General features: G+C 37.1%; 1 long non-coding RNA gene across 1 annotated transcript in view; it reads right to left on the bottom strand.

The window, feature by feature from the left end:
* LOC123385549 overlaps positions 1–12,401 on the bottom strand; it is a 37,871-nt gene that overhangs the window by 22,517 nt on the left and 2,953 nt on the right. Inside the window, exon 3 of the long non-coding RNA XR_006598320.1 lies at positions 5,690–5,800. This is a non-coding gene — a long non-coding RNA (uncharacterized LOC123385549). The remainder of the gene's footprint in view (positions 1–5,689; positions 5,801–12,401) is intronic.

Raw genomic sequence — 12,401 nt, 5'->3', positions numbered from 1 at the left:
TGGAAAAAATTTTAAGTGCATTTGGAACAACTTGCTTATGTGAATGTACTTTTTCAAGATGTTAATTTTACGACATCTAAATACAGACTGAATATTTCTGGCAAAAATTTAGCTGCCAAATTGAGATATGCTGTAAGTGTAAAATATACACTGGGTTTCAAAGACTTGGTGTAAAAAAAAAGAATATAAAATATTTCATTGATAATTTTGAAATATTAGTTACATGCTAAAATTAAAGTATTTTGGACATATTGGGTTAAATAAAATATATATAGTTAATTTTTTTAAGGTTTATTTATTTATTTTGATAGCAAGAGAGAGAGAGAGAGTACAAGCAGGGGAGGGACAGAGAGAGAAGGAGAAAGAGAATTCCAAGCTGTCTTCCTACTGTCAGTGCAGAGCCCGACATGGGGCTCGATCCCACAAACCATGAGGTCATGACCTGAGCAGAGATCAAGAATTGGACGCTTAACTGAGCCACCCAGGTGCCCGTATCCCTAAGTCTTTTAGAATGCATTTTCTAAACAAATAGCACCAATATGATTTAGGTTTTCTTTTTGTACTACAGATCTTGATGTAGAAAAGATAAATAAATCTGCCATTTCATAATGACTTTCTTCTAGCAAGAATTTGACTAGAGGCAAAAATGGCCTCTGAAGAATCTCTATTACACTAAACTTTAGCAAAGTATAAAGTATTTCACATATTCAATGAAGCACTATAGGCTTATTGCATAAACAAGAGAAAGTATAGAAATAGTTCTCCTGGATCTGAAATCCTCTAGGAAAGCAATAATCTGGAATTTTCTACAACATTATCTTTTATGTTGCCTATCAAAAGGGTCATCCTAAAAAGGGATGCACCCTTAAAAATAATTTATCAAATATTTTGAATATCTGATACAGTTTGATTATCAAAAAGGTATGTGAAAAACACATAGGAGGTATGAAGCCTATTTACTTACCCTGCTGGTTTGCGTATTCATAGTAGAGGAAATAAATGGCTATCATATAGTATTTTCAGAACAAGCTTCTAGAGCTTCTAGCATTTGCCATTTGGAAGAATTGAAGCCCTAAAATATGTGGAGTAATAAGGCAGACTTCATATTGACTGGAAAATTTGGTCTCAAAGAAAAAGAAAGCAGACTATAGGTAAATGTATGTTTGGGCACATACTTATAGGATGTCAAGTAGGCTGATCCACAGGCTTGATTTCACAGTTGGGGACTGGAGGACTTTCGGATCTATATTGTGGTTAGTTGGTGTCACAGGCCACTGCTTTTAAAAATATTTTGATTGTCCGTGGCTGGGGATGAGGAAAATGAGTGAGCTACACAGAAATGGACACCAAGATGAGCACCTAGTACATATAGTAAGCAACCATCAGCTGAAGGGGAAAAAAAAAAGCTGCCAAACAGAAGGCAGAACCACTGTTGGAAAAAGTCAAAGAAACAGAAAAGAACATTCTTTTGGAAAGTGAACATCAAATGTAATTTTGAAGAGAAGCAAAGAAAAGAGCAAAATAGGCAAAGAGAGGTAGATACTCTATTTTGGTGAAAATGTAGGGATCGGGGAGCCGCCTGGGTGGCTCAGTCGGTTAAGCATCCGACTTTTGATTTTGGCCCAGGTCACGGTCTCAGGGTTCCTGAGTTTGTGCTATGTGTTGGGCTCAGAGTTGCTGGTGTGGAGCTGCTTGGGATTCTCATTCTCTCTCTCTCTCTCTCTCTCTCTCTCTCTCTCTCCCTCCCTCCCTCCCTCTCCTGCTCCCCTCTCCCTCTCAAAATAAATAAACTTAAAAAAAATTTTTTTTAAATGTAGGGATCAACTAGTGGGTAACAACAGTTATACATAACTAAGGTTCTCTCATTGACAGAATGGCCCTGAGAGTGGAGGGCTTTGGGACTTCCAAGACCCAAGAGTTAGAGTTGAGTCTAAGGCAGGGCCAGCAAATTCTTTCTGGAAAGGTCTAGATAGTAAATACTTTAGGCCTAATGTGAGCCGTACATTCTTTATTGCAACTATTGGACTCTGCTGTTGTAGGATGAGGGTTTGATTTGACCTATGAACTGCAGCTTGATCACCCCTGGTTTAAGGCAACATCTAGCTTAGATTTAGCCTTCTGTATGAATATTATCTTTTCTGGAATTGCCATTACCTTTCACTTCATTCTAGTCCTAAATGAGCCTGATCTGAAAGAATAACATACCCCCTTTCTAGGGTGCCCAGTCCCATGTTGGGCTCTCATTGACTTCTACAGCACACTGCTTTCTGTAGAGTGCAAAGGGCTGGGCCCTGAGACAGCAGGACTAGTGAGTTATCAGCTATGCAAGGACATTGGGGCAGTGCTCCATTTACTCCACTTCCCTCACTGACTTCTCAGAGCCGTCAGTCAGGGGCAACAGTCTACTGGCCCTTTGGGTTGTTGGCTGCTGAATTTTCAGCTTGGAGTATGAAAGTGAGAAAGCCCTGCCTATGATCAGAGAGTGGAGCTGTCTTTCCAGATGGGGTACCATCTGATCTGTCTTCTCACAGTGAACTATAATGGCATCCTGAGCAGTCTGTTTTTACTGTAAAATCATTCCAAAAGCAACTTAATTAGAATGAACTGGGATTTGTGCCTTTAACACACAGGTAGGCAAAAATCCCTCAGGTCTTTGAGGCATTCCTAATTTGCTTCAGAAGCCTTTTTCTGCCAACCTCAGCCCCCACTCTCACCCCACCCTCGCTCCTAACTCCTCAAGCTCTGCTATCAGCTATCTGGTGTACTCATACCCTCCTTCTGTCTGTCCTTACTGGAGAATTTTCTAGAATAGATTTCTTCTTATGCAGCTTGACCACCCCTGGTGTGCAGAGGTTTCTTCTTATGTAAACCATGATGGATGCTGAGAGTGGCTTCTCTCTTTCTAGGTTTCCATGGCTCTGCAGGAAAAAGTGCAGAGCTATGGTCCCACGCGGATGTTGCAGGGAGCGGATGGCACGTGCTCAGATTTCAGTTCAATCTTTACTCCAGTGAGGGTTGCAGCCAATTCTCCCTCCCTGCCTCAAGTTACCTAGGGGCACCTACTACTGCCTCTGTTTCCCGCATTGTCCAGAATCGTCATAGTCCTCCGATTAACATGACTTCTATTCTATCTGTGAAATAATAGCACTAGCCTATTGGGTTAAGGAGCATTTGACTCTTTCCTGAGCTTATTTACAATAGAAGGACCATTTGATCAACTGGGAATGGGTCTATTACAACGGTTCTCAAACTTGAGCGTACACTACAATCACCTGAAGGGTTTGTTAAAAATGGCTTGCTAGGCCTCATCCCCAGACTTTCTGATTATGTAGTTCTGTGGTGGGACTTGAGAATTTGCATTTCTTGTAGGTCCCCAGGTAAGGTTGCTGGTCCCAGGACCATTTGCTCGATTGGAATCACCTGGGATGAATGGTGACACACTTCAATGGTAGAAGGAGGAGGAAGGAGTATCTCAGTTCATATCATGACATTGGTAAAAAAAAAAAAAAAAAAAAAAAAAAAAAGGTTGCATTCAAAATGCTGCACAACTGAATGCAACTCACAAGCATGTTGACACCAGGCTTGAGAACTATGGCTTTAAACTGATGACTGAAGGGAGGGTATGAATTACATATCACAGAGGCAAAATACTGTCAACTGGCAGAATGCCAGGAGTAGTATCTTTGTAAGAGTCAGATCCTTTTGAAGAGCTCTTAAAAACCAAATGTTTCTTTAAATAGAACTAGGATAATCACTCACTCCCTTATTTTTTCCAATATATGGCAATTACAGAGTGATGTGTCAATGCAGTATAGATTTTAGACGTTTCTTGATGTGAAGTTGTGTTCAACGAGACCACTAATTTCCTATCATTTATTCATCATAATGTATAATATTCCATTATTTCACCCAAGGAATAATTTATCAACAAATATTTGTTAAATGATGAATGAATAGTCAACATTAAAAATGGAATATAATTCTTACGTAACGCTGTTGGCTAAGTAGGGAGAATAGATGTGGTGTTAAAAACTCCCCAAGTTGCTGAGGGGGGCAGTTAACATAGTGACAGGTGTTCAGGAGGAGAGTGTAGTGTGGAGAGGTGCTATTTTGCGAAGGAACTTCCAGCAGGGCCTCTGCCTATGATTAATAATTATACATTGTCTGCATCACATGTGCACCCTCAGGTTCAAATGGGACTGAGAGCCAGCTTGCACTCTTGTTTCCTCACTGACCCATGTAACTGAGCATGGGGCTGACACAATCCAAGGGGAAAACAGGCTTGCCTAATCTTAAAGACACCTGATGAGCTATTGGCAGCCCAGTTTCTCTGTGTCCTGATTTTTCTCTGGGAATCATTAGTCACTGATTAGCTTGTAAATATTGGAGGGAACACAGGATAGCTAATTTTTCACATGACACTACATGTATGAGACCATGTGGTGGACTACCAAGAATTCTTTCTTGCTATTCCCACATCAGCAGAGGACTGGAATCTTTTGAAAGCTTTCTCTGAACACTGAGGAGGATAGCTTTACTTTGTGGATTCAGGGATCCTGGGTGGGGCTCCATAAATGATCCCAAGGAAATCCTACCCTATTTAACAACTGAAGCCTGACATTCCAATTTAATATCATGTTTTTATCCCAAGGCATGTTGAAATTAAAAAAAAGTAATTATTCTACTGTTAGCACCTTGTGGTTATGTATGTCACAGTACCCAGCAAAGAACACTGTACAGATTTACTTGACTAAGCCATTTCCCTCATCATTAGCTCTCTTGGAGCAAAAGTCTTATCTTATTTTTGGCAATCTCATTTTTTCCAGTACTTACTATAGACTCCACTACATAGTAGGCTCTCAGAAAATGTTTACTGAATGAATGAACACCAGTGGTTCCATCCCATTCTTTAATTACTTCCAAAATGTTAAGATTCTGTGTTCACAATCTGACAAAATTTATTCTTAAGGACAACTAAAGAAAAATTTCATTTCTGATTTTCTGATTTAGATGCTGGACTCAAATTATTTCTCCACATTTTCAGATCCATACCTGTCTTATTCTTTGAAATAAAAATCAATTCACAGAAAATAGTTTATGTCATTACCACCTGCTTCTTTCATTTGACTCTGTTTATCTTTCAAATTAACTTTAAGATTTTATTCTAGCAGATATTATTCTTTTCTTAATATTTGGGTATTTGCTCTGGCACTATCTATTAAAATATATCCTCCCCTAACATAGAGCAATGGCTAGCAAATGGCAGTTCACCAAGGACTACATTTCCCAGCCGCCATTGCATCAAGTTGTGGCTATGTAACTAGTTCATCCCCTGAAAATGTGATTAAAAATGATATCTGCTTCTTCCAGGCCAAGGAGATAAAAAAGAGGTACATTTCCATGTTCTTTTCTCCTTTTGCCAGCTAGCACAAGGCAACAATGAGGCCATGGGTAGGATTAATTTTTTTTGTGTCATGGATTCTTTTGGCATACCGAAGAAGCCTCTGCATTCCCTCTCAGAATGTTTTCAATATGTATACAATAAAATACTAGAATTATAAAGAAAATAAATTGTATTAAATACAATTATCAAATTATTTATAAAATTAGTAATATGATAATATGTGGATATATTTGTCATCTATTGCTATGTAACAAGTTATCCCAAAACTTAGTGCTTAAAACATACATTATCTCCTGGTTTCTGTGGGTCAGGAGCAGCTTAGCTGAGTCGTTCTGGCTCAGAGTCTTTCAAAAGGCTACATTCAAGGTGACAACCAGGGATGTAATCATCTGAAAGCTGTAGATAACAAGAAAAAAAAAATCTGCAATTTGTATTTGCTACAAAGTCACAAGTACTGCTAATACTTCTGTGGTTTTTGTTTACATTCATAATTATAGGAAATGATAAATTTTGGTTCAGAGTTAAAAGGGATGTAATTTTCCTTATACAAGTATACTGACAGCTCTGAATTCTATTCATGGATCCTTTGGAGGTTTGTGGACCCTTGAATTCTGCCCATGGGCCCTATGAGATGAAGGAGCCACAACATAGCCTAAGACCCTGAATTACTGCTTAAGGAAATTTTTACTAACCTGGTATAATTGCCTGAAAATGTTGAGAGGAAAAGCTACTGCACGTGAGCCACTATGTGTATGAGAGTCATTTGTTACATAGCTTAGACTATACTCCCTAGTACGTTTGCCTATTATGATATTGCTACTACTTCATTTTGTCTTTCAACATATACTTGCAAGCAAAATTTCAACTCACCTTTGTGTTAAATTCCATATATGTATCTCATTCCACTAACAACTAATTCACTAACTTAATATGTGTCAAGGACATATGGAGACTAAATTATATTTTTTCAGTGACTTTTACTTTTTTTTCCCCCTCCAGTTTTCAGTTTTATGCACCAGATGGTTGCCAGCTGGATCCCTATGAATAAATTGCAAATGACCAATAATGATAAATATTTGTATGGCTCCTGCTCCTGAATGATTTTTAAGCACGTTAATGAACTTGTTTTCAAACAATGAGCATTTCATTGTGGGGGTAACAGATCATCTCATCTGCCATTGCCAGAAATATCTCCCTGAAATCTCCCTGAAATATTTCTCTAGACATTCTGTGTCTAGGCAAAGTTACTGGATGGGTTTGTGTTGGCAGAAATCAATCCAGCTACAGTACAATATTAAGTTTGCTTTTTTGGGAGTAGGGGGGTCATGGACAGAAAAACAAAAAAATGGCACAAACACTAGAAAAACAAAGTCAGGTCCATGATTTTACAATCCTTTCCAAAACTGAATTGAAAAATGAGCCAGTGGTCCTTAACTTTTTACCTAACTAGCCAGATTCCACTGTGACAAAATGAATTTTAAAAATAATTGTCCTGGAAAAGATCAAGCCATTTTTAGGCATATCTATCATGGCTGGTTGGAATTCAGCATATAAGTTCCTTTTATTTATTTATTAAAGTTTTTTTTTCATGTTTATTTATTTATTTAGAGAGAGAGAGAGACAGAATCCCAAGCAGGCTCTGTACTGTCAGTGCAGAGCCCAAAGCGGGGCTTGATCTCAAGAACCTGGAGATCATGACCTGAGCCAAAATCAAGAGTTGGATGCTTTAATTGTTGGATCCACCCAGGGACCCCTCTATAAGTTCCTTTTAAATGGAAGCAAACAATTAAACATATATTGTTTTCTCACTGAATGGTAGTACTTCCTTTCATTGCTCAAAAGAAGATTCATGAAGCAAAACAGAAGACTGTAGGGCAACCAGGAAAAAAAAAAAAAAAGAAAGAAAGAAACAACTCAAATTCTTTCTGGAAGAAATAATATCCCCCTAGCAGTAAGTTAGAATTAGGTTTATCAAGAACATGATTTAGTAACAGATATTTTATTCCTCTTTGTTAGAGTTTGACACCTGATTTATAAGAACAACATACAAAAAACATCTTTTCTTAGTTCTTAACTCCTCGTGATCTTACACATTCAAATAAAATTAAGTAATCTACATTTTAAAGTTTTATTATAAAAGTAATGCTTCTTGTAGAAATTTTAGAAAATATGAAAAGCAAAGGAAAAAAATTACTTAAAAATAATCTATAACGTGGCCATCCAAGTAGAAATACTCTACTTTTGAGGTTTATTCTTCGTATTTCTATACAAATATACATAATTTTTTTTAATGAACTTTAGGATTTTTTTTTTTTTACTAATTCTTACTTGGTTAACAGATAAAAGAGGCAGCCTGTCTTCATAAAGTTTTCCAAAGAAGTTTTATTTTTATTGTATTTCATTTCTTTGTGATTTTCACAGTGATGAAGCCCATATTATTTTTGCTGTAAGATTTAGTGACTGTTTTCTTGAAAAGCTAGGAGCTGAGCAGCCACAAAACCTTTACCTTTTAAGAACCAGGCTCCTATCATTGCTCCCATTTACTAGTCAGGATGCTGGATATTGAAGAGGACAGGGCTAAACAAGCATGACGAAAGCCCCTATCTAAAAACTCACAAATTCTGACCTTGCTTTCAGAAGACAGGCCACTTTTAAATAAAATGATAGGTAAGCAAGCGATATGAAGCTAGAAGGGAAAAATCCAGGCCTTTTGGGATCAACCCATCTTTCTCCTGAACTACTCAAATATAGGGATAATTGATGGGTAGTTTTCCAAGAGGTTAGAGCTGTTTAGTAATTTGGAAGACATCCATTTGGACTGCCTCCAAGCATAATTTCTCACAAAATACTCCCCCAAAGTGTTTTTGACCTAATCTCAAACACATCCAGAAGGATGGAGTTTACAATCTCCCCTCCGATGTTGTAAATTCTCAGCCAAAAAGTAGTACAAAGACAGACTTTGAATTAAACTTAAGAGTTAAAACCCTGGTTCTTCAATTTGTTACCTGTTGGGTGAATTTTTTTAATCCTGAAAAAAATCAGTTTCCTTATTAATACAATGCAGATGCCAATACATTTCTTTGAGGATTGTTTGTGAATATTAAAATTATTATCACAGTATGTGGGGCATAGTAGATATTTAAAAGATATCATTTCCATTTGCTTCTATTTCCACCAACCTATCCCCAATCCTTAATGCCAAGAATAATTCTATTTGGCATTCAAATTGAACCCTTTTAACGTTTCTAGAGAAGCAAAGGAAAGCTAGCTACCTAGCCAGATTTCTTCTAATATTTTTAAGTAACTTCCCCAGACCTAAGAGTCTCTCTTCCCTTCTCTCTCTCTCTCCCCCCGCCCTCCTTCCCTTTTATTAGTCATTTTGATAGGATGAGTTTTCTTAATTTTGTAGCTTTTTATTGTTTTTACTTCTTAACAATTTCCAACATATAGAATGAGTTGATTTCTGGTTACTCTATTTCAAGACAGACTTATTCACTTGTGACTCTGTTTCCACAGTTCCCTTGGCTCCTTTCATATGTTTTCTTCTTTAAATAGCATTTATTAAAGAATGAAGAAATAATCAGAAGGTTATTTATATTTTAACTTACATGGAACACTTGTTCTAATAAAAGAAATATATAAATTGAAGTAAACTCATGACAAATTTGTTATGACACTGTTGTATCTGTAATTGCTATAGTTATATGGAAACTAAAAATTTAACTCTATGATATAATTAAATGCCATACTACATTACCTTTATGATGCATATTTTTGCACATTTTAATAACTTTGAAACTAAAATGTATGTAATAATTGATGAACAATATTAATGTGCAGGATTTTTTTTCTTTCTTACTGGAACTACAATTGGCTTTTTAGATTTGGTGAAAATGCTATAAACAATTTTTTTTTTAATTTTTTTTTTCAACGTTTATTTATTTTTGGGACAGAGAGAGACAGAGCATGAACGGGGGAGGGGCAGAGAGAGAGGGAGACACAGAATCGGAAACAGGCTCCAGGCTCTGAGCCATCAGCCCAGAGCCCGACGCGGGGCTCGAACTCACGGACCGCGAGATCATGACCTGGCTGAAGTCGGACGCTTAACCGACTGCGCCACCCAGGCGCCCCTAAACAATTTTTTTTTAATAGAGCAAAGTATAATATTTTGTTTCTAAGGTAAACAATATATACAGACTATGGGACATAATATTAGAAATAAGATAAGGCAGTTAAGGGAAGGCCTCATCCTTTCCATAAAAAAAAAAAATTCATGCTGCATTAAAATCAGTTATAACGTGATTACAGATGTATATTCTCATGATGAAATTTTTCACCAGTTCATTGCAAAAGAAAATTTGAATGTGCTTTTCTTTATAAATAGCTAAAGGACTAGGAGTAAAACAGCTGGGTCTCTAATAATGCTTGTAGAATATCCAAGGTAAATGGATTCAAGGTAAAATTATTTTACCAGCATTCAAAATAAAATTATAATGACCCTATATAAGATCATATTACTTATATGGAAGGCACAGTCATTTGCAAAGATGGCTAAAATTTTGCTCATGACCTGGATTTATCTCAAGACTCCCAGTAACTTTAAGGCCTCGACTAAGATTCATTCCTCTCTCATACATTTGCTCTCTAAAGCCTTTCAGTTTCATGGGGCAAGAGTCAGGCATTTCCATAAACTGAGCATGATCAAATTTTGGAGGAGCACAGAAGGTTCAGTTGTGGCCCTGATCATTACCTATCTTGATGAAAAATGTGTTGAATAACAGACTGAAATATGGCATCACAGTTCATCCAGCTGACTTTATCTACTTTTCAAAATTTGATCATCTTTTTGACATTAACGCAATTGTTTATCTCTGGAAAGTTGACAGGCATATACTTTCCATGCAGGTAATTCATATGTTTATAACTGAGCCAGCCTCTCAGAGAGATTATTTAATTCTGCTTTCTTCCACACTTATTTTATTGTACCTACCCTTAGTGCCTTGCTTTTCTAACCCTTTAAACATTCAATTTTTAGTTAATGTGCACCTAAATCCAACCTTGAGCTGTCTAGGCTTGCATAAGGATATCATACCAAATGGTCATCTTGGACCAGTGAATCGACAATTTCTGCCCATATTGTTACCTGTCCCCTCATGTCTTGTCTTTTCTTACAGCACTAACAAATATAATGGCCTGAAAGCCTTCTACAGATTTTCATTTCATATCTATCCTATGTAGCAAACCACTGTGGCCCAGATCTTGGAACTACTTAATCTTCCCTAATTTAAGTGCTTTTGTGGTATATGCAATGAGTGCTCCAGGTAAGATCTAGACTGATAATCCCCAACGCTGTCATTGCTGAGAAAGCATAGTATGGCAGGAAGAAGCAGTAATATTACTACTTATCTTGTGCCTTAATCGAATATATGAAAAAGGAAATTTGAAATAAAAGAAAACATTAATACTTAAAATATACCAAGTAAAACTATATCATGCATCACTCATCTAGCAAGACCACCTAATCATTGCTTGGACAATATGAAATTTATAAATTTGTTTCTTTATTTATGGATAATAGAGAACTATTCGGATAAGTAAATAGGCATATATACACATTTGCTAGGGTATATATTTTATTACCTAGAATAGGACACATGGGAACTATCAATCAAGTTGCATAAAATAGGAACAACAATTGAGGTGAGGTTAATCTAATATTATGTCTATTTTAACTGTTTATGTGAGTAAATACTGCTGTGGAAACAAGGTGGTTTTAGAGTCAGATGGACCTTTGATAAAATCTGAATTCCTCACTTAACAGCCATGTGACTTTTGGCAAGATACTCTACCTTTCCAAGCTTCGATTTCTTTGCTGTTAAAATTAGGACTATATATTGACTGTTATGCAGTTTTGCTCAAATGCAACATATGTGTTCATAAAAATCACGGTGCTATGCAAAAATCACACAATAAAAACCACAGGTCTATGGAAAAACAGGATTAGGGTATGATCCTCAAAAACTTAATCAGTTACAAAAAAAAAAAAAGGAACCTAACAAAAATGGTAGCAGACTTGACCAAGAAATAAATACTACAATTGATATAGTATTTTATCTTAAAAATACCTAAAGTTTACTTGTGGAAGTGGGTGTCGGGAAGCTTGTGAGTTGTTAGTTATTGTGAAGTGGTAGAAGGAGGGTTTCTAAAATCAAATGGAAAGCTGTAACATCAGAAGCAGATGGGTGTGAACTGAAGTAACTGGCAGATGTTTGAGATGCTTGTACGTTTCAGTATTCCTACCTGGCTCAGTTCAGGCAGGTACAATTACTGCATTTACTTAGTGTTTCCTGCAGGTGAAATTACACATAAGCATATTCTGTCCTTTGTCTTTTTGACCTCACACACTTAAAACACTTATCTCTCTTGGTGTGGTAGTCAGCCTTCAAGATGGTCCCCAATGATCTCCACCTGCTGGTACTCACACCCTTGTGTAGCCCCCTTCCACACTGTACCAGGGTTTGGTCCAAGTGAAATACAGCAGAGTGATGGTGTGTCGCTTCTGAGATTAGGTTATAATAGCTTGTGTCTTGGGCTCTCCCTTTCTTGGATCATTTACTCTGGGGGGGAGGCGGGGCGGGGGGAAGCCAGCTACTGTGTAAAGGGACACTCAGGCATCCTATGGAGAAGTCCATGTGATGAGCAACTGAGGTTTCCTGCCAACAACCCTGAATGATCTTGGAGTGAATCTGCAGACTTCAGATGACTGCAGTCTCAGCTGACAGATTGACTGCAACCTCATGAGATACCTTAAGCTAGAACCATCCAGATAACTCCTCCCAGATTCCTGACCCACAGACACTGTGAAAGAATAAAAATGTTGTTTTAAGCTACTAGATGTTGGGGTCGTTTGTTATACAGCAATAAATAACCAATACACTCGATTTAACTTATTTTCTATTTCATTGGCCATTCTTTCTCAGTTTCCTTTACTAGCTCC

The sequence above is a fragment of the Felis catus genome, chromosome B2, assembly GCF_018350175.1.
Source record: "Felis catus isolate Fca126 chromosome B2, F.catus_Fca126_mat1.0, whole genome shotgun sequence".
Taxonomy (NCBI): Eukaryota; Metazoa; Chordata; class Mammalia; order Carnivora; family Felidae; genus Felis; species Felis catus.
This window is presented reverse-complemented; position numbering and strand designations above follow the sequence as displayed.